This window comes from Pan paniscus, chromosome 10, assembly GCF_029289425.2.
Source record: "Pan paniscus chromosome 10, NHGRI_mPanPan1-v2.0_pri, whole genome shotgun sequence".
NCBI lineage: Eukaryota > Metazoa > Chordata > Mammalia > Primates > Hominidae > Pan > Pan paniscus.
Genome location: NC_073259.2, coordinates 74,216,226 through 74,239,981, shown reverse-complemented (window position 1 = coordinate 74,239,981; position 23,756 = coordinate 74,216,226). Strand labels below are relative to the sequence as shown.

Genomic DNA, 23,756 nt, shown 5'->3' with positions numbered 1-23,756 from the left:
TATCCAAACTATAGAATTTCTGAATAACCAGTTCTTCCAGTATCATTTGTTGAAAAAGATTATTCCTTTCACATTGAAATACCTTGGCATCTTTGTCGAAAATCAATTGGCCATGTATGTGTATAGTTCTATTTCTGCCTTTTATTCTGCTTACATCTATATTCCATATATATAAATATATAAGTTATATAAATATATGGAATATATATAGAATATATGTATATATATGCATACCATATATGGAGTATATATAGAATATATATGTGTATATTCTATATATATGTGTATATATGCACATGTCATATATCATATATATTCTATATATACTCCATATACATACATATTTATTCTATGTATATTCCATATATTCATATAATGAATGCCAAGATTTACTATAAAGCTACAAAAATTAAGAAAGTGTGAATGCCAATACATACTTTCTTAATTTTTGTAGCTTTAGAGTAAGTCTTGAAATCAGTAAGTCCTACAAATTTGTTCTTCTAGACCATAATATTTTTAATACAGAAAATATTCTTTCTACAGATTCTGAGGTACTTGGGAAATTCAGAGAAAATTCTGCTAAATGGAAAATATTCTAAATTTTATTTTTTTATTGATATGTAAAATACTTTGGGCTCAAATATTTTCAGAAGTAAAGATTTTTAACCTCCATTCATATTATCTTTTGTGTGTGTGTGTGTGTGTGTGTGTGTGTGTGTGTGTGTGTGTAGAGATGGGGTCTCACTACGTTGCCCAGGCTGGTGTCAGGTTTCTGGCCTCAAGCAATCCTTTTGCCTTGGCCTTCCGAAGTGCTGGGGATTACAGGCGTGAGCCACCATGCCTGGTCCATAGTATCTTTTTTTAAAAAAGATTTTTTTTTCAAGATAAACCATCTTAAGTTGTCTCTAGGGTTTGTAAGAATAATTTATCAAATGTAGTTGCAGCAAAATTATTGGATTTATCAATTTCACTCTTTCCATTATAAAATATATTCAAAGAATGAATCTATTATGATGGAATTCAATTTTTGTTAATTTTACATTCTCGTTAAATGTTCTTTTTTTTCTTTGCTTTCATAGAGGTAATTTTAATGTCTTCCTGTTTGAAAGCTTAGTTTTAATAATCAGAATTTGCTAAAACTTAAAAAGCTGAAGTCTTTTGATGCTCCAATGTTTTAATTAAATTTTGCAACTGATTTTGAACAAAATTAAACCCAAATAGAGAGTACTAGTTTGCAAAATTTCAATACCATTATAAAACACTTAGATTGGTTCACAAAATAATTATTAAAAGGCTCATTTTAAAAATCTTATCGATATTTGAGAACAAAGAGAAAGTACATACTGTAATGCTAAAGTTTTTGGTTGCTGTATTCAATATCAGCTTTATTTTTTTTTATCTTGCTCTGTCACCCATGCTGTAGTGCACTGGTGCGATCTCAGCTCACTGTAACCTCTGCCTCCCAGGTTCAAGCAATTCTCGTGCCTCAGCCTCCCAAGTAGCTAGGACTACAGGCATGTGTCACCATGCCTGGCTAATTTTTGTATTTTTAGTAGAGATGGGATTTCACCGTGTTGCCTAGGCTGGTCTCGAACTCCTGGCCTCAGGTGATCCTCCAGCCTCGGCTGGGATTATAGGCATGAATCACTGCACCTGGCCCAATATCAACTTTATAACAATAGTTTTTTTTTTTTTTTTTGAGATGAAGTCTGGCTCTATCGCCCAGGCTGGAGTGCAATGGTGCGATCTCGGTTCACTGCAACCTCCACCTCCCTGGTTCAAGTGATTCTCCTGCCTCTGCCTCCCGATAACAAAAGTTGTGTAGTCAGTTTTTCTGAATGGATAGATAGAGAGAGAGATGGATAGATAGATAGGTGGACAGATAAATATAGATATTTATCTTTTATAACTACAATAAAAAATAGAAATAGAGACAGTGTCTCACTATGTTGCTCACATTGGTTTCAAACTTCTAAGCTGAAGTGATCCTCCTGCCTTGGCCTCCCAAAGTGCTAGGGTTACAGGCATGAGCCACCACACCCAGACATAACCACAATTTTTTGATAACTACATATTTCTATTGGTAGAATATAGCAACTTGTTTGTACACAATTATCAATTATGTATGTATTGCAACCAATTCCAAGTGCGTTTATGCCTCATAAGTTTCTTAATTTAGTAACCACCATTTTTTCCTTAGTGCTATGCTTCTTTTAGATAGACACACACACATACATATGCATATATTATTAAAGTCAAGTTTATTAATGTAAAATTTACACCCAGTAAAAATCATCCCTTTTAGGTACACGGTTATATGAGATTTTATAAATGTATGTAGTTATGTAATGCCCATCACTTTGAAGATTTGGAATATTTTCACCACTGCTAAAGTACTTGAATCAGAATATGTGTAGCTATTTTATTCATAATAGCTAGAAACTGGATCCAACCCACATGTCCATTAGTAGGTAAATGGATAAACAAACTGTAGTGTGACATAGTCTTTCAAAGTAACACTATTCAGAAATAAAAGGGAATTATGGATGCACGTCTCAATATGGATGAATCACAAAAAAATTTTGCTGAATAAAAGACCAGACACAAAAGAGTACATATTATATGATTATACATTGTCTAGAAAAGGTGCAGTTGATGAAGTCAACAACTCTAAGTAATTAAATGCAGCCCTCAAAAAGAGAAATGTTATGAAAAATATGCTAAAACACCATGTTAGTAAAAAACATATTCTTCACAAAAGCACCAGTCACACTATATAAGAGTCAGAGGGCTGAGCACAGTGGCTCACACCTGTAATCTCAGCACTTTGGGAGACCGAGGTAGGTAATCACTTGAGGTCAGGAGTTCCTGACCAGCCTGGCCAACACAGTGAAACTCCATCTCTACTAAAAATATAAAAATTAGCTGAATATGGTGGCATATGCCTGTAGTCTCAGCTACGATCTTGTATTCAATAATAAAGGCAAGTTAATTGCATAAGTGCAAAAAGGCTATACCAGGCCAGGCACAATGGCTCACACCTGTAATCTCAGACTTGGGAGGCCGAGGTGAGAGGATCACCTGAGGTCAGGAGTTCGAGGCCAGCCTAACCAACAAGGCAAAACCCCATCTCTACTAAAAAACACAAAAATTAGCCAGGCGTGGTGGCAGGCACCTATAATCCCAGCTACTCAGGAGGCCGTGGCTGTGAGGCTAGAGAGTTGCTTGAACCCAGGAGGCAAAGGTTGCAATGAGCCGAGTATGTGCCACTGCACTCCAGCCAGGGTGACTGAGCAAGACTCCATCAAAAAAAAGGGGGGGGGCTATACCGTTGACTCTTGAAAAGTGTGAGTTGGTGCATTGACCCCACTTGCAGTTGAAAATCCATGTATAACTCCCCTGAAACTTAACTAGTAGTAGCCTACTGTTGGCCAGAAGCCCTACTGATAACATAAACATTTAATTAACACATTTTTTGCATGTTATATGTATTATATAATGTATTCTTACAATAAAGTAAGATAGAGAAAAAAATGAAGAAAATCATAAGAAAGAGAAAATATGTTTACTATGTATAATATTAAGTAGAATTTGATCATCATTAAAGTCTTCAACTTGGTTGTGTTCACATTGAGTAAGGAGTAGGTGGAAGAGGAGGGGTTAGTCTTGCTGTCTTAGAGGTGGCAGAAGTGGAAGAAAATCCACATATAATTGGACCTGGGAAGTTTAAGCCTATGTTACTCAATTGTATAATGTAAAAACACATAATTTGTAGCAATAGACACTTTCATTCCTAAGATATTTTTTAGATCTGTCATAATTTGCTGATAGGAATGAAATTTTCTAATTTTAAATATTTTTCTAATCTTTCTTACATTCCACTTACACATAATTGTGACTACAGAGTTATATCTTACTGTTCCATTGCATTTGTCCAGAATAAAATTTCAAATTAATTTCCCCCATAGCTACATGTGAAACGGAGGTAAATTAATAGCACTGAATCAACACACAAATAGTAGCACTTAAGATGAAGAAGGCAAAGATAAATTCTACTGTGTCACCTGGTATGGATTAAGGAATAAGATTTATCTGAGAAATAAAAAATGAAGGATCAGGCTGGGCATGGTGGCTCATGCCTGTAATCCCAGCATTTTGGGAGGCCAAGGCAGCCAGATCACTTGAGGTCAGGAGTTCGAGACCAGCCTGGCCAACATGGTGAAACCGCATCTCTACTAAAAATACAAAAAAATTAGCCGGGCGTGGTGGTGCACACCTGTAGTGCCAGTTACTTGGGAGGCTGAGGCAGGAGAATGACTTGAGCCTGGGAGGCAGAGGTTGCAGTGAGCCAAGATCACACCACTGTACCCCAGGCTGGACAACAGATCAAGACTGTCTCAAAAAAAAAAAGAAGGATCAGCAAAAAGAGACATAAATAAACTTTAGGCCCCAGAAAATCCTAGATCCACTCCCTCCTGGAGATCTTGGGGCCCATGGGAAATTGTAACCTTCCTGCTAGGGAATAAGAAACCACCAGCTTATGGACAGCTAAGTTCATTGCATCCCTATCCACTGGGAGAGGGAGCTGTTAATTGTCTGAGAAGCCTACAGTGAGTTCTCTGGGTCACTTTTGGACAATTCTTGAAGTGCAATACTGAAAAATGAAAAAAAAAAAACACCCTCTCTCTTTAGCAGTGTATTACTTAAAATGCTTAAACACTCAAATTAAATTTTAGAATTGTAAATTTTAGCTATTAAATTAAATAGAAAAACAAGGCCAAAGAACACACACACACACACACACACATATGATAGTATCGTATTCCTTTTCAATGAAAGCTGTTGTCAAAGGCATTTGAACCAGAGTGACTCCATCTTGAATAAGGGCTGGGTAACATGAGGCTGAGACCTACTGGGCAGCATTCCCAGGTTAGGCATTCTTAGTCAACAGGATATGTACAGTTAAGGAAACAAGTTAATAATGTTTACCGAACAGACTCAGGACTTAACAGACACAGAAAATAACAAACTTGGGAAATGTCCTGAGGTCCCATATCTTAAGAACAAAAGCATTCTTAGTTTAAGAGTAAGTTTCACTTTAAAGATAATACAGGCCAGGAGTGATGGCTCACACCTGTAATCCCAGCACTTTGGGAGGGCGGATCACTTGAGTTCATGAGTTAGAGACCAGCCTGGGCAATATGACAAAACGCTTTCTTTACCAAAAACACAAATATTAGCCCGGCATGGTGGCGCACGCCTGTGGTCCCAGCTGCTTGTGAGGCTCAGATGGGAGGATCACTAGAGCCCAGGAGGCAGAGGCTGCAGTGAGCCAAGATGGCATCACTACACTCCTGTCTGGGCAACAGAGCAAGACCCTGACTCAAAAAAAAAGAAAAGAAAAAGAAAAAGATAATATATATTACTGCAGAAGACAGTAGTTACACAAAGATGAACAATCCTTTGTTACACGCCCTTGTAGGACAGCACATCTCCCCATTGGTGTGTTCCCCATTTTTTTCTTTTTATATTATATATAAACAAGCCTCTACCTAAGGTGGATGTGTTCCTCCTCTTGCTTTGTCTGCTCTTGAATGCCCTGCTCTGTCTATGTAGTAACCATTCTTACTATTCCTTTACTTCTTAATAAACTCACTTTCACTTTACTCTGGACTCGCCCTGATTGTCAAGGACAATATTTTGATGTTCTTGAGAATGACTCAGGGAAATATTACTTGAGGTTATTAAATTCATATTTGATTTATTAATGTTACAAATTCAAAAACCTATTCCTTCTTAAGCTTTTAAGTTATGAATCAAATTATTAATTTATAAATCTGACAAATTTTAACAGTTACTTTTATGAGGACTTTGATTTACATTTGGTTTCATTTACAATTTTAGTTAAATGTTTAAATTGTCCATTTGACAAAATTTCCCAAGAATGTATATGACTTATAAATCTGGCAAATTAAATATGTATACATATTAATATTGAATCTCAACTTATTTTAGGGGTTAAAATACCGTTTATAAAATTAATAACATTGCCTTATACCTTGCAACTTGAAATTGCAAGTCTGAATAAATGAGACATTTTATATTGGAATCATAAAAGTAATCTATAAGATATTAAATATACCAAACTTCTTAAAACATAAAACAGTAAAATATATCAACAACAAACAACTTATTCTCAAACCTACTGCAAAAATATTAATACTATGATTTTTGTCTGCTTCATCATCTTACTATTTCTTTTTTTTTTTTTTTGGAGATGGAGTCTCACTCTGTCGCCAGGCTGGAGTGCAGTGGCACGATCTCAGCTCACTGCAACCTCTGCCTCCCAGGTTCAAACAATTCTCCTGCCTAAGGCTCCCAAGTGGCTGGGACTATAGGCGAGCGCCACCACGCGAAGCTAATTTTTGTATTTTTAGTAGAGACGAGTTTTCATCATGTTGGCCAGGATGGTCTAGATCTCTTGACCTCATGATCCGCTCACCTCAGCCTCCCAAAGTGCTGGGATTACAGGCTTGAGCCACTGCCCTCGACCTTTACTATGTACTTCTTAATAGAATTATGCTATATTTTGTCATGGAAGGACTATAATTTCTGTGTATATTAAAATGATATTCTAGTGAATATGTTTGTTAGAATTTGGTCTATGACTTACGTTTATTATAAGATACCACTTAACAATACACTGATATCAAGGCTTTTGGAAATTTGGGGAGGGAGGTGGACCCCAACTACATTTAATTACTAGAAGCTACCAATATTTACAACAATATTATGAAAATTATTAACTGGTAAAATTAAGTTTTCTTGCAACGCTAACGTTGTCTCTTAGCTCCTATCACAGTGTCTGGCACATCATAGATTTTCAATAAATAGCTGTTGGATAAATCATGCTTAAATCAGTTTCTACAGATTACAAGCTTGATAATTTTTCTGCTACTGCATACTCTGGGTTCCCTTTTTCTAGTTTCCAATAATTGCCTCATTGCCTCTCCAGCCTCCTCTAATGCTGTTTTTGCTATTTCTCCAGTCTTTACTTACACAATCCTCACAGTTTTTCCAGCCTCCTCCAACAGTCTCCTTGCATCCTTCCATTCTCTGTCCACCACCTAGTCCAGAAGCCATTGCTGTGTATTTTTAAGTTTTTGTTATGACTGAACTCCACACCCAGTAGCAATTTCTGTCTGTTTTCTGTTGCAGAAGATCAAACTCTCCCAAAAAGTAGAGATTAAACAACAACTAAAGATGGCGAATCATAGAAGGTAATCAAATCACACAATGGCTATTATTCATCGTTCTTTTGATTCCAGTGTATTTCATTTTATGCATTAAAAGTTATTCTGAGAGTCCATACACTTAACTAGAGGGCCAACGGAGTCCACAGCACAAAAATGACTAAGGATTATTATTTTCTTTTGAGACGGAGCTTCGTTCTTGTTGCCCAGGCTGGAGTGCAATGGCGCGATCTCGGCTCACCGCAACCTCCGCCTCCTAGGTTCAAGCAATTCTCCTGCCTCAGCCTCCCGGGTAGCTGGGATTACAGACATGCACCACCACGCCTGGCTAATTTTGTATTTTTAGTAGAGACCATGTTGAGGCTGGTCACGAACTCCTGACCTCAGGTGATCCGCCCGCTTTGGCCTCCCAAAGTGCTGGGATTACAGGCCTGAGCCACCGCGCCCGGCCAAAAATGACTAAGAATTCTTGACCTAGGCAATGATGAAGAGACAGGATGGAAAAAATCAGGGCCAATTAATGACCATATAGAGCAGAACCAGCCGGAAAACTTGGTCCAATAACCTCAGGATTACATATGAGAAAACGAAATACTTACATTTTAAGTCATTATTTGGTGGAGTATCTTTTCTACAACAGTTTACCTTAAGAAATATACAGGAAGCCTTGTAAACATAGCAATACCCTGTCTCTACCAAAAATTTGAAAATTAGCTGGGCGTGGTAGCATGCATCTGTAGTCCTAGGTAATCAGGAGGCTGAGGCAGGAGGATTGCTTGAGCCCAGAGGTTTGAGGCTGCAGTGAGCTATGATCCCACCACTGCACTCCAGCCTGGGTGACAGAGGGAGATCCTGTCTCTAAAAAAGCCTCCTGGGCTCAACTGATCTACCCACCTTAGTCTCATGAGTAGCTGGGACTACAGGTGTGAACCACCACACCTGGCTGATTTTTATTTTTTTCATAGAGGCAGGGTTTCACCATGTTGCCCAGGCTGGTCTCGAACTCCTGGCCTCAAGTGATTCACCCACCTCAGCCTCCCAAAGTGCTGGGATTACAGGCATGAGCCACTGTACCTGGCGTAAGAAAAGTTCTTTAATTAAAAGAAAAAAAGAAGTTTGCTCTCCATTCTTAGATCATCTCAGTGTGCTTATTAAGCATCCACATATCTAAAGATACCTACAGTATTGGCAGAAGTTCAGGACCTCTTTATCTGGATGTTCATTTGTACCCTTTAAAACAAAGGAAAAAAGAGAAGAAATTGTATGATGAGAGCTACTATTTGAACAGATAATAAATAGGATATTCTAGAATTTAAAAATGTCATAAATCTTGAAAATCATAGTGTACACTGAAGTTTAAAATAAAATAATCTACACTTAGACTCGTCATAGTGAAAGGAAAAATAGATTATCTTAAAAGTAAAAAGGCCAGGCCAAGTGGCTTACACCTGTAATCTCAGCACTTTGGGAGGCCAAGGTGGGTGGATCACCTGAGGTCAGGAGTTCGAGACCAGCCTGACCAAAATAGTGAAACCCTGTCTCTACTGAAAATACAAAAAATTAGCTGGGCATGGTGGCGGGTGCCTGTAATCCCAGCTACTTGGGAGGCTGAGGCAGGAGAATCCCTTGACCCTGGGAGGCGGAAGTTTGCGTGAGCCGAGGTTGCGCCATTTCACTCCAGCCTGGGCAACAAGAGCGAAACTCTAACTCAAAAAAAAAAAAAAAAAAATAGTAAAAAAGGTATTCAATGTAGCTGAAAAAATTTTCTGTAAATATTGATATAGAATAATCTGTAAGATAATCTTTTCCTTAAACTTCTACAATTGTTTATTTCTCATGCCATTTAATCACATAGATATCAAAATTGCAAATGTATCATTTCTCTCTCGCTCGCTCTCTCTCGCCCGAGCGCGTGCGTTTTTTTAACTATAGAGATAGGGTTCCCAGGCTGGCCTCAAACCCCTGGGTTCCCAGGCTGGCCTCGAACCCCTGGCCTCAAGCAATTCTTCTGCCTCGGTCACCCAAAGTGTTGGGACTATAGGTGTAAGCCTCAATGCCTGGCCTCATTTTAGATTTAATAGTAAACCTATGTCCTGTATATTTCTTTTTTTTTTTTTTTGCTGGGGTTGTGGGGGCGCAGGAAGACAGTCTCTGTCACCCAGGCTGGAGTGCAGTGGCGTGATCATGGTTCACTGCAGCCTCTTATTTCTGGGCTCAAGCAATCCTCCTGCCTTAGCCTCCTGAGTGGCTAAGCCTGCGGGTACACACCATCACACACAGCTAATTTTGAAATTTGTTGTAGAGATAGGATCTCACTATGTTGAGCAGGCTTTCCATATATTTCTTAAGGTAAACTAATGTAGAAAAGATGTATATTTTTTTCAATCACACGTATTAATAGAACATTTACAAAAAAAAAAATAAGAGAGCAAAGCCAAAGAAAATAGGAAGAAAAATAATAAGGATAGAAAATAATGAAAGATCATCAAAGGAGACAATAAAAAATTAAGAAACTTATTTAATTTTTAATGAAATTTTAATCGTTAATAAAAAAGCAGTTTGTAGATTGCTATTTTTAAAATAACAATTGTGTAACATTTGTAAATATGCAAAATAGTACTACAGAGTGTTAGTATATACATATATGGTTAAAAAAACACACAAACGTGAATGGGAAATTATACAGATCAGCTTTAGACTGGAGAAAGAGGAAGGAAAACAATTTGGGAAGGCTCAAATTCCTTTTTTTTTTTTTTTTTTTTTTTTTTTCAGAAAAGGGGTCTCACTCTGTCACCCAGACTGGAGTGCAGTGGCAATATCTCAGTTCCCTGCAGCCTCTTCCTCCTGGGTTCAAGCCATTCTTGTGCCTCAGCCTCCTGAGTAGCTGGGACTACATGTGTGCACCACCATGCCTGACTAATTTTTATATTTTCAGTAGAGATGGGGTTTCACCATGTTGGCCAGGCTGGTCTCGAACCCCTGACTTCAAGTCATCTGCCTGTCTCAGCCTCCCAGAATGTTGGGATTACAAGCATAAGCCACCATGCCTGCCGGAAGGCTCAAGTTCTATAATATTTTATTTCTTAGGAAAAATGGCTGAATGATAATATTGGTTAAAACTGACTTATGTGTACATGGTTAGTTGTTATATTGTTCTTGATACTCCTCTACATGTTCTCATTATTTCATTTTTTAAAAGTTTAAGACGTTTGTCTCATGTGACTAAAGCAAAATGTTTGATTTAGAGAGGGTAATAGTGGCTCCTACAGAGACCATAAAGCCACAGTTAATTATACACTAGTTCTAATATTGACATTTGTTTTCAGTTACCTCTTTAGCTTCATTCACTACCATACCAAAAGGGTGTGTCTTCAGAGTTTGTATCCTTGGGAACCGCATGGTTGCTAGGTTGACCAATAACAGCTCTAAGATTCGCATGCTGTTGTCCATGACTGTTACTAAGCTAAACAGAGCCAAAAGAGGTAGGAGAAGAACTCATATGTTCTGAGAAAATTATTAGCGTTTCAGTCTAATGTTCAGCTTACATGTGGAACACCACATTAACCCCTTGGAAGAGTTCAGACAGATCCAGAATGTTGTCACTGCTTTCAAATAAATTCCAACTCAAATTTTAGTTTATATACTTAAAATATAGCCATAGGGGAGTATATGAAAATGAGTGGTAAATATAACAAGAATTCAGAAGCAGAAAAGCGTCTCTGTGGAGTGAGATAGCTGGTGAGATTTCAAGAGGAAAATAGAACTTGAGGTGGGAAATCAAGGGTGAGAACCATTCAGATAAGAAGGTGGCCAGGCGCGGTGGCTCATGCCTATTATCCCAGCACTTTGGGAGGCCAAGGCGGGCAGATCACCAGGTCAAGAGATCAACATTGTGAAACCCCGCCTGTACTAAAAATACAAAAGTTAGTTGGGAGTGGTGGTGCGCACCTGTAGTCCCAGCTACTCGAGAGGCTGAAACAGGAGAATCCTTTGAACTCAGGAGGCAGAGGTTGCAGTGAGCCAAGATCGCCTCACTGCACTCCAGCCTGGCGACAGAGTGAGACTCCGTCTCAAAAAAAAAAAAAAAAAAAAAAAAAGGTAAGGGTAAACAAAGTCAGGATTTAGGATGAGGAAGTCTGGCCATGGAGCAGACAGTATGACAGTATGGGATTTGAATGCCTGTTGCTTTATTCACTTCTACTAACTCCAAATTATTATTTTTTTTAAGTGCAAACAACACTATTTTACACATAGGTAATTTTCCTAAGAAGTAGAAGTATGGCATACAGAGAATAATTTAGAGCTAAATTTCCATGAAATGGAAGGTTAGGGAGGGGAAAATCCAATGTGAGGTGACAATTGTGTTTTGTTCTTGGGAAGGATAAAATTTTTTTTCTTTTGTAGAGACAAGGTCTCCTATGTTGTACAGGCTGGTCTTGAACTCCTGGGCTCAAGCAATCTACCCTCCTCAGCCTCCCGAAGTGCTAGGATTATAGGCATGAGCCACCATGCCCGGCCTCAACTAACTCTCTATGTGGAAAAAAGTACAAATATATTTATTATTTAACTCTTTATATGGAAAAAATATATTTATTATTCTACTTGCTTCTATATTATTTTATTATTTGAGTGCCAAGGGTTGGGGTTACCTGTTCAGATAACACCTTTCTCTATATTAATCTCAGGAGACATGCTGCCTATCCCTACCTCTGGCCCTTGGATGAATAAAGCCTACATTCTCTAGCTCAGTAGTATTCTCTAATTTCACATTTCAGAGAAAGAGGGAGTAGTGTATCCCAGAGAAAATATTTAGGATTTTTTTCCCCTCCCAGAAGGCCCTGGGTTCCTCATGCAAATTGATCTACCTTTGTGCCAGTAGTCAGCCTCACATTCCCAGAATCACAGTGAGTGACTGACTGAATGGAGTCATAGAAGATATTTGCTATACCCTCATTACAGGGCAAAGAACCCTGCTTGTCTTACATTTGCATAAAGAATTGGGCCACTCTAGTGACTCTTCAAGAAATAAATAATAGGCCGGGCGCAGTGGCTCATACCTGTAATCCCAACACTTTGGAAGGCCAAGGTGGGAGGATTGCCGGAGCTTGGGAGTTTGAGACCATCCTGGGCAACATAATGAGACCCTGTCTCTACAAAAAAATTAAAAAATTAGTCGGTGTGGTGGTGCGAACCTGTGGTCTCAGCTACTCAGGAGGCTGAGGTGGGATGATCACTTGAACCCAGGAAGTCGTGGCTGCAGTGGGCCACGATTGCGCCACTGCAGTCCAGCTTGGGCGATAGATTGAGACACTGCCAAAAAAAAAAGGGGGGAAATAATAATAAGCTTCTTTTAATCAATATTTTAAAATGTCTTACCCTGCTATTTGTATATGTCCATAATACTGCCTTGGCAATCAAAACATGTTAGTTCTTTTCCCTTCTCTCTTTAGTTACCACCATTCCTGGTATTGGTCCCAGTTCTTCTAAGAATATTTTTGATGCAAGAGCCGTTTTATCTTGAATCCTACATAGCTTATTTTCCATTTTTCCATTCAAATAAAACAAGAGAACAATAGAGTGAAGAAAAAGGATGTTTAAGTCTAAATCCAAGACTGAGGTACAAGACCAAGAAAAGTGGGGCAGAAGATGGAAAAGAACAAGCGAAGAATCTTGGAAACAATTCAAAGGCACGTTGGATTCTTTGCTTGTAATAAGAAGTGCAAGTTGGTGTTACTTCTTAAGGTCTAATGTTAAAATTTCTTGAATCTGATCTTTATCATATGCATATTTTTTCATCCTTGGATAGTTAGACTTTTTTTTATATGTCAAGAACTCATCTATATTTTTATCTATATTTATTCTACATAAATCGATAAATCAAGATGTAATATAAAAAAAGTTGATAGAAAACTTTAGTTTTAGAAACTTTATTTTTAAAAACAGCTCAAAATTGCCTTCATCATATTACTGATTTAAATATTACGAAAAATATTAAACATTCACAAAAGTATTACAAAAAGACTAGCATAATGAACCCTCATACATATACCACCCAGATTTGAAAATTATTGGAATTTTGTCATATGGGCTTTAGCTACCCTTATTTTCTTTCTTTTTGTTGCTAAAGTATTTTAAAGCCCCTCCAGGACCTCATGGGACTTTATCCTACATACTTGTAATTCTACTGATTTTTAATTAAATTATTGATTAAGTAGTTAACAGAAAACAGGATATTACAGGAAGCATCTAGTGGGGTGCAGAGTCTAGCAATTAATCTTTTCTCATTTAATCAAAGACAGCAGCAGGGCTCTAGTAAAATCAATTATGTTTAGAAATGGAAATTTTTAAAAATTCAAAAACAAGGAAGCATTTTAAGTATTCTTACAGCCTTTACTTCTGTTTTCCTTCCTCTTGACATATTCCCCATTAACAACTGGCTACTTCTTATCTCTTTTGCCCCTCAGTGTAACAAGGATTTATGTAAATCATACATCTTAACTCAGCAAGAAATTGGCAGGGTCCTAAGACATAGTTTCAAGTAAATTTTATTTTTATAGTAAAATCCTGGCCCTTCTGTCTGGGAGACCTTTCTAGTCCTTTACATGTCAGCACTACCACTTATGCTAATATTATAATTGTGTATTTATCAGTATTTTAACATAATTTTTCTTAGTTTTACCTGAAAAAGGAGACTAAGAAATAAAATGCCTAATGCTGATGAAGGTATATATTATGGATATTTTAATGTATTTCTGGTGGGAGTATATATATTTGAACCAAAACCAGTTTGACAATAATACTTGAGTACCAAGTTTCAATATTTGGTATCTTAAATTTTGTTAACTTGTTTATAATTAAACAGGATAAAAAATTATTAATGTGGAGATGACCTTCCCTCTACCAGAGAGAATGCTGACTTTGTGTGTTTCATTCCAGCCTCTGCCTCCTTTCCCCCAGAGAAGGCTCATCTTCTGCCAGGCTGTAGTGATGGACTTTTGAGATGCAGAATTCAAAATTGGGAAGGGGTGAAGGTGGGGAGAGAAAAGCTAAATTGATCTGGGATAACTTAAAAAAAATAACTGATAGAGGGGGATAGAGAGAAAGAAAGCAGCTGAGAAAAGGGGAAAGGGGAATATTGGATTGTGGTTTATAAGTAAGAGGCTCCAGAATAATGTGGGGTTGCAGAGAATTGAAAAGAAGAGGAAAATGTGGGAAATATTACTGAGGTATATGAGTGGAATTTATTCACAATTTTAGAAGAGAGCCAAGTAAATTATTACAAGTCCTTTTAAAAATGTTTTGCCTATGTATACTCAGGCTGGAGTTCAGTGATGTGATCATAGCTCACTGCAGCTTCCAACTCCTGGGTTCAAGCAATCTTTCTGCCTTAGCCCCCTGCTGATACACATTCTTTGACAACATCCTTTTTTTTTTGGAGACGGAGTCTCGGTCTTGCTCTGTCACCCAGGCCGGAGTGCAGTGGGGGCGATCTTGGCCCACTGTAACCTTCACCTCCCAGGGTCAAGTGATTCTCCTGCCTCAGCGTCCTGAGTAGCTGGGACTACAGGCGCACATCACCACACCCAGCTAATTTTTTGTATTTTAGTAGAGACGGGGTTTCACCGTGTTGCCCAGGATGGTCTCGAACTCCTGAGCTCAGGCAATCTGCCCGCCTCGGCCTCCCAAAGTGCTAGGATTACAGGTGTGAGCCAGTGCACCCAGCTGACAACATCTTTTTGATGGCAACATAACATTCTATTCATTGAACGTACTGCAGTTAATGTACTATTCCTCTATAATTGGATTTATATTATTTCAAATTTTCTACTATTTAAAAAACACTGTGATGAATATACTTATGCTCACAGCTTCTTAAGTTTTTTTTCACTAGGATAGATTCACAGAAGTAGAATTATGATGCAGAAGTTATAAATGTTTTATTTTGTCAAATTATTGTTTGTTGAAATGTATCAACGTACATAATCCTATCAAAAAGATATGACAATATCCATCATATGTACCATCAACATTGACTATTTTGTATCTTAGGGTCTTTTTTATGTAATTTTTTTTCATGTTTGATATATTTACCAGATCATACATTGGATAAACCTTCCTATTCTCTTAGGAAACCAGTGACTCATCTTAAATTTACTTTCCATTTACTTCTTGAAAAAAATCTTTAACAGATCATCCCTTATGTTTTTACCAAGCTCTCTCTCTTTTCTACCTTCTTTCCTTTCTGCCTATCTTCCTGCTTTACCTTCCTGCTTTATTTCTTTCCTCTCATTTTTTGGTAAAGTTGTTTTGTATTTGTTTTGGAATAAATTTAAAAAGAATAAAAACAAGCTCTACCCTGATAATGATAATCTTGAGCACTTTTAGCAATGCAAAGAGAGCTCATTGACTCACAAAGTCTCCCTGCCCCATTTCATGTATCTTATTTGTGCCTGGCAGCAATACAAAAATAAGATCCAATCTGTTCTGTACAAAATGCCCTTCAAATATCTGAAGATAGCTGCCTAAGTAGTCTCTTCTCTATGCTAAAGTGTCACAGTGATTTTAACCTTTCCACAAGCAACAGCATTTTTGAATGCTTCACTAACCTGCTCAAGTTTCTCTGGACACACTCTTAACTTTCTCGGAACAGCAGGATCTCAGCTGTGGCATTATATATCATTCGTACAACTACAACTGAAAATAATTGTCCATTGTGGAGGAAATGCCCTTTAGGAATGGATTCACACAATTACCTAATATTGCTCAGTTTTAGTAAGCAGTTCTTCTCTCCTTGAAGAGAACTACGTACTGAATCATGGTTTTCTTTCATATAGTGCTTGTGAAAATTAATGATATTTGGGCCAGGCGCGGTGGCTCATGCCTGTAATTCCAACACTTCGGGAGGCTGAGGCGGGCGGATCACCTAAGGCCAAGAGTTTGAGACCAGCCTGGCCAACATGGTGAAACCCCGTCTCTACTAAAAATACAAAAAAAAAAAAAAAATTAGCTAGGCACGGTGGGGCATTCCTGTAATTCCAGCTACTTGGGAGGCTGAGGCAGGAGAATCGCTTGAACCTAGGAGGCAGAGGTTGCAGTGAGCTGAGACTGTGCCACTGCACTCCAGCGTGGGTAACAAGGGTGAAACCCCACTTTGATAAAATAAAAAATAATAAAAAATAAAGAAAATTAATGATCTATATTTTTTTTTATTATTATACTTTAAGTTTTAGGGTACATGCGCACATTGTGCAGGTTAGTTACATATGTATACATGTGCCATGCTGGTGCGCTGCACAATTAATGATATTTATAAAGTAAAACACTGGCTGGTATAATGTTCAATAAATGTTAATTATATATTAGTAATTAATTTTTTTTGGCAGTTATCCGAGTATCTGTTTACCCCTTGGTCTATGGATATAGATTAAGAAGACTAGAAGGATGGAATTGAAATGAAATAATAACCAAAAAAATGAAAAATATTGCAATGACAAACCAGGTGGACCTTTCTGAGGGTATGGGGTTGGCCTTGTCTTTCTTCCGTGAATGGAATCTTGACTCCCGTATTTTTAGAAAAAGAAATAAATATTTTTTAAGGGTATATTTCTTAGTTATTATTTCTCTCCTTGCTAAATGGAGGCAATATTTTAAAAACCTCAACAGCACCACTGGTGGGAAAAACTAACTGGGATGCTGTTTAACCGAAGGTGGAAAGAGAGGAGACCAAGGGTTGGACATTGTTGTTTTGCCACTGAGGGCCCCGAGCTCTCCTAGGCCTTTTAATCATATCAAGTAGGATATTCTAGAATCGGCCAGCAGCTGGGGCTCTGGAAGTCAGAGATCAGAGCCAGGGAAGGCTCTGGGCTCCCAAACCTGAGCCTTTCCTCCTAGCCGCAGCCTCTTACCAAGGGCCAGCCCCAGACATCTTTCCCACCTGACCTGTTCTCCATACAGAATTCCCAAAGGGTTACTGGCCAGGAGGCACAGATACAGGTTAGATTTTCTGGTTATATTCCTCCACACCCTCATTAAAAGTCTTATTCTGTTGTATTTATTTTAGTGACATTATAAATTAATAACAGGCCGGGCACAGTGGCTCACGCCTGTAATCCCAGCACTTTGGGAGTCTGAAGTGGGTGAATCACTTGAGGCCAGGAGTTTGAGACCAGCTTGACCAACATGGTGAAACCTTGTCTCTTCTAAAAACACAAAAATTAGCCAGGCGTGATGGTGCATGGCTGTGGTCCCAGCTACTCAGGAAGCTTGAGGCAAGAGAATAACTTTAACCCAGGACACAGAGGTTGCAGTGAGCCAAGATCACACCACCGCCCTCTAGCCTGGGTGACAGAGTGAGACCCTGTCTCAAAAAAATTAAAAAAAAAATTAATAACAATTCTATAAATATTTGATTTAAACCGAATTCCGTGAAACCATTACTTTTCTTGATCGAGATGTTTCTTTTAGTGCAACCTAAGGATTTGTTTTAAATTACAATCATTACTAAATAACAGAAATAACATTTTTCTGTACTGTTATCATCTGTGTATAGAAAAGATAGTAACATATCAAAAAGAAAGAAAATGCTTTGATTCCTGTAATGACTGCTTCCTGGAAAGCAGCCTCATGTGGAACCTCTTAGTCTCAGCATCCGGAGCTCCAGAAAAGGAAAATTTCAAGTGTGATAGAATTCTATGTATATCATTTCTTTGGAACCTTCAGCCCTCAAGATTTCAACAGCATGGCCTCAGTTTCAACATAGTTGTCCTTAGTTCTCATGTCACAGTTTTGATGCTGCCTGTTGTTGAAGCAGAAGAAGCCGGTGATGTAATCAATCTCTTGTCAGGTGTGGTTCTCAGCATTACAGGCATTTGTGCTTACTTGCAGGTATTTGCACTAGAAAGATATGAACACATGTGACTTTGAAGGGCCTACTGAATCAAACCTCAGCCTGAAAACCTTTGTGCTATTGAGGCTAAACCTGAGCTTTGGTGTCTGAAAGTTTTCAAGAATCAGTAAATAGGGGAGTTTTACATTCTTCATTGTTTCCATGAAATGAGAACAAACAGATATATGTATATATATGGAAAAAGAAGAGTTCTTTACAACAAATAATGCACTGAAAAATGCAGCCTATGATTTGTATTTGCTGGTCAAAAAGGAGGTCAAAGAAGTAAGATGGCTGAAATTTTCATAATAGTTCATACTTTTAGAATTTCAAAGCACATAAAATAGAAAGAAGGAAGTTCTTGCCCAAAATTCTAGGAAATCACCACTGTTCACTTGTAATCACTGCATCCTGAATCATTTCAGAGTCTTTTCTCCATATTTTTATTAAATTTTTGTTTTGTTATCTCCCAAGTTGATATTGTATTTAGATATCAAATAGTCAGCCAAAAAGGGGAACTTTTTATCTCTGGGGGAAAAAAAATTAGAAAAATGTGTTCAGTGTATCTAATACTGAAATGCAGAAAAGATTTAAAGACATTGACATGGAAAAGAGATTTAATGTTTAAAAAAACCTTTATATTAACTGAGTAACATCCTCCTGATGAGAAGTAGTATATTAAATATAAACCCATTATGTTGTTAAAAAAATAAAATCCTTTAATTACCGTTTAGTTTAAGTACTCTTTAATTGTAAGACAATTAGTTCAGGCTCTTTTTTGGTAGATTAATTTACGTGCTAGGAAACAAAAGATGAACAAGACAAACATAAATTTCTAGATTGTTGCTAAACTGAGTTTTCACTTAGAACTACTTCTGAAAATATTTCATCTTCATTTGAAGAAATTGTATCTTTATATCAGACACTTTTTTTTTTTTTTGAGACAGAGTCTTGCTCTGTTGCCTAGGCTGGAGTGCAGTGGCGAGATCTCAGCTCACTGCAACTTCCACCTCCTTGGTTCAAGCAATTCTCCTGCCTCAGCCTCCCAAGCATGTGCCTGGGATTACAGGCACATGCCACTACACCCGGCTAATTTTTTTGTATTTTTAGTAGAGACGGGGTTTCACCATGTTGGCCAGACTGGTCTCGAACTCCTGACCTCAGGCGATCAGACCCCCTTAGTCTCCCAAAGTGCTGGGATTACAGGCATGAGCCACTGCACCCGGCCTTATATCAGACCCTTTACTCAAGTCTACAGATATGAAAATACCTGTAGCGAGGCTTATAAAACTAGGATAATAGCCAAATTAATACCGATGTCACTCTAGTTTAGAATTTAAAAGGTATATCATTCCATATAAGAATATAAACCAAACAATATTAAGTTTGCTTTTTAAATAGAATCTTTTAAAAAAATTAATCACTGTATTACTATATTTACCTCTTAGAAGAATATTTCCTTGCATGCATTTGAGTATGTGCTGAGTAGAAAATTCCATTGTTTCGAGAAATAATGCATAAAGACTTGCAAAGTTGAAATGAGGACTTTACAACTGTCTGCACCATATTTGAAGTTAAAAAAGAAACACACCAAGCAAAAAATTTGAGGCAGTGTCTCAGTGAATTAAGACAGCTCACACACAGTAGAGTATCTATTTTAATAACAGCATAAAAGTGTGAAAGATTTCCCTGTTGCAAAAACATTTATTAGTCTATTTAGTTATTTCAGAATCATCCTGCACTTTGCTTAGTAAGACAAACAGTTAACGAGGTACTTGAGGAAGCTAAACACTCGTGTAGAATTGCAAGCCTTAGGTCATATTCCACCAGCCAGCTCAATATCATGTTACTGGGAAATTAAGATCTCTTAGAACTGTTCTTTGACTTCATAGTAATAAATGCATCACAGCCTGAAGTAAACAGAGTGATCTTTAAAAAGCCAACAATTTAGATGTTTTTCATAATTTTTAATACCTATGTTAGAGTCAGCAATTTGGTGAGCAATAAAGTCAATTATCAGCTCTGCCAGTAAATCTCCTGTAACCTTATGAAAAAAGGTCATACTAACCTAGTACATTGAGCACCTCATGCTCATGAACATCAATGACTTTCCCAAAATATTCTAGTTATTCAAAACTTAATTTCAACTCTAATGATAAGAAATACAGCCATGCCCCACATAACAATGTTTGGTCAATGACAGATTGCATATATGATAGTGGTCCCATAAGATTATTATTCCTTTTAAAAATTGTACCTTTTTCATATTTAGATGCACAGATACCTGCCATTGTGTTACAACTGCCTACATATCCAGTACAAAAACATGCTGTTCAGGTTTGTAGCCTAGGAGCATTAAGCTATACCATACAGCCTAGGTGTATGGTAGGATAGACCATGGAGGTTTGTGTCTATGATGTTTGCACAGTTGTGAAATCACCTACTAGTGAATTTCTCAGAATATATCCCATTGTTAAGCAACGCATGACTCTATATATGACTTATTCATTAAATAACTCAGTCACTTATTAACTGACTACTACACGTCAGGCATTATACCAGGTAGGGAATACAAAAACAAATAAGATATCTTCTTATTTTTGAAGAACACATATCTAGTGATGGGAAAAAAAATAAACAGATAATTATAATACAATGTGATATAGAAGTATATTATTTATAACATTCCTAGAGGTGGCATTTGTACTGGTCTGGAAATACAGGTATAAGTTTTTGTCAAGCAGCAAACTGAAGGAGGGACATCCTTCAGATATCCTGCTGTCTTTGTTATAAATTATTAAGCACAATTCACAAGTGATATTTCTAGCATGATAAAATTTAATGAAAATATAAAAATTTTATTACACTATGTATTCATTACATTGTTTTTAATATTAATATCAGGTGATTTACATGTATTGTAAATTATTTTCTTCTTAAGTATCGTATGTCATAAGTAACATTAATTCTTTCTTGGTTTTAAGGTTCTTAAACTCTTTAATGGCTCTAAATTTTTCCAGATGTGATCGAGTACACTCAGGTAGTATGGCCATGGACTCTAAAAGTTTTTAAAAGTCTTTAAAACTTCTATGCAAAATATGCATAATGAGCTTAATAAGCAAATTTTCTGCCTTAGGGTATAAAGGTAAAACTTTTTTCTAAGTGACTTCAACTCTGTTTTATCAAATCCCCCTGACTCATCTCTTAATGATACCTCAGGAAAATCCCATAGATTTTCAATCATATTCAGTTATTTAAAATTCAGCCTAGTTTGACGTACTTTTTCTTTTCTTTTTTTTTTTTTTTATTTTCTGAGACAGAGTTTTGCTCTTATTGCCCAGGCTGGAGTGCAGTGGTGCGATCTCGGCTCACTGTAACCTCCGCCTCCCAGGTTCAAGCGATTCTCCTGCCTCAGCTTCCCGGGTAGCTGGGATTACAGATGCCCACCACCATGCCAGCTAATTTTTTGTATTTTTAGTAGAGACGAGGTTTCACTATGTTGACCAGGCTGGTCTTGAACTCCTGACCTCAGGTGATCCACCCATCTCGGCCTCCGAAAGTGCTGCGATTACAGGGGCGTGAGCCACTGTGCCCAGTGCCTAGTTTTACCTACTTCTGTGCACGAGTGTCCCTTCCCCATCAATGTTAGCCAGCTTGTGGTCCGAGGAACTTGAAATGGGAAGGGAAACTCCTTCCTTCACTCCTAGTTAGAGCTCTTGACAGATAAATATGGTGGAGTCTCCTTCAGCACAGGTATAATGGACTATAGACTATGAACTTCATTCTTTGTTTATGAGAAGTCAATGAAGCCATTAAGACTTTTATCTACCATTATCAACCAAGGCTTTCAGTGATGTATGTCTTGTGCAAACTCAGAATATAACATTTCACAATTCGTAGGATGTGGTAGCCGCTTTATAACCGTACAATACTGTTCATTCAAGAAAGATTTATTACTTTGTGTCAGACACTGTGTGATGTAAGTCAAATGATAGCACACACACACACACACAAATAGATTTCATTTGGATGTATCACATTTTAAAAAGGTGAAAACATGGTGCTAGTTAGTGAAAACAAAATATTTTATTTTTATTGATGCAAAATTAATTTAAGTGATCTCTCTAAATATCTGAAGGTCCCCACTGGTATTAATAGTTCAGATTGACATAAACTGACCAATACTATTAATAAAAGGAAACGTGTACTGAGTAGGTACTCTGTGCTTTTGTGTTAAGTGATTTATACATTGTATTTAATCTAGTGAATAATCTGATGAGCTAGTTAGTAATATTATTCATATTTTACAATGTGAAAACTGAGTGTGAGTGGTCATTACACCAGCTTAACTTTACCTACCTGCTAAGCCAGCCTTAAACTCCCATTCAAAAGCCAGCTAAGCAAGCCCAATTGGCTGACTGGATCCATGGTGTTTGTATAGATAACAATACACTTAAAAATTGGTTAAAAGGGTAAATTTCATGTTCTGTGCTTTTTAACCACAATCTATAAAATAAATAAATAAATAAATAAATAAATGTTGTATGACAATAATATGTAGCCAACAAAATTATGCTTTCCGTGAATTTTAGTGACATGAAAAAATGCATATAATGTGAATGAAAAAAAGCATTATACAAAACCTGATATACAATATGATAAAAATGATGTAAGATATACATGTGTGTAAAATTATATATAAGTAAATCCATAAATTCATATGTATTTTATGTTTGTATGTTACATATAGCAAATAAATATGTGTAAATGTATATATACATATATAGATATATTTTTCTTTTTTGAGAAGGAGACTTGCTCTGTTGCCCAGTCTGGAGTGCAGTGGCACAATCTCAGCACACTGCAACTTCCACCTCCTGTGTTCAAGTGATTCTCCTGCCTCAGCCTCCTGAGTATCTGGGATTACAGGTATGTGCCACCACGGCCAAGTAAATAAATATTTTGAAAAAAATTGTTCAAACCTTAATATTCCTGGTTATTAGTTTTCACATATTGATTATCTGACTTTTTTCTCTCAAATTCTTTATATCTAAATATGTTTTAAACAATGATGTTAGCCTTATGCTGATTTTTGTGGTCTTGAAAGGAGTTAAGAAGTGAATATCCAGTTTTCTTAGCATTCCAAGAAGCTGTCCAGGAAGCCCATTTCAGTCTCACCTCATGGGGATCCCTGAATGTAAATAGAAAGGATTCAAAGCATACTACTACAGAAAATCATGAAACCACAAAGTAAGACAGCAAGAGAGGAAGAAAGAAATACAGTCTCTACAAACAACCAGAAAATAAATTTTAAAATGGCATTAGTAAGCTGTTATCTATCAATAATTACTTTGAATGTTGCCACGGTTTGACTGTGCCACCTGAAGTTTGTATGTTGGAAACTTGACCTCCAACGTGGAGGTGTTGGGAGGTGCAGGCCTATGGGGAGGTATTTGGGTCATAGGGCTCTGTCCTAATGAATGAGTTAATGCCATTGTCACAGGAGTGAGTTCCTTATAAAAGGATGAGTTTGGCATCCTCTTGTTCTTTCTATCATCCATGTGATGCCTTCTACTGTGTTAGGATGCAAGTAGGCCTTTATCAGATGCCGATCCCTT

General features: G+C 37.3%; 1 long non-coding RNA gene and 1 pseudogene across 2 annotated transcripts in view; both read left to right on the top strand.

Moving 5' to 3' along the window:
- The window catches only part of LOC134728444 (uncharacterized), a 203,453-nt gene that overhangs the window by 162,981 nt on the left and 16,716 nt on the right, over nucleotides 1-23,756 (top strand). Inside the window, exons 2-3 of one of the 2 annotated variants that reach the window (XR_010108844.1) lie at nucleotides 7,219-7,280; nucleotides 22,949-23,067. This is a non-coding gene — a long non-coding RNA (uncharacterized LOC134728444). Of the gene's footprint in view, nucleotides 1-7,218; nucleotides 7,281-12,703; nucleotides 12,938-22,948; nucleotides 23,068-23,756 lie in introns of those variants that run through there. The other variant, XR_010108843.1, reaches the window with a different exon arrangement.
- Nucleotides 17,992-18,406, top strand: LOC112441373 (small integral membrane protein 30-like; annotated as a pseudogene).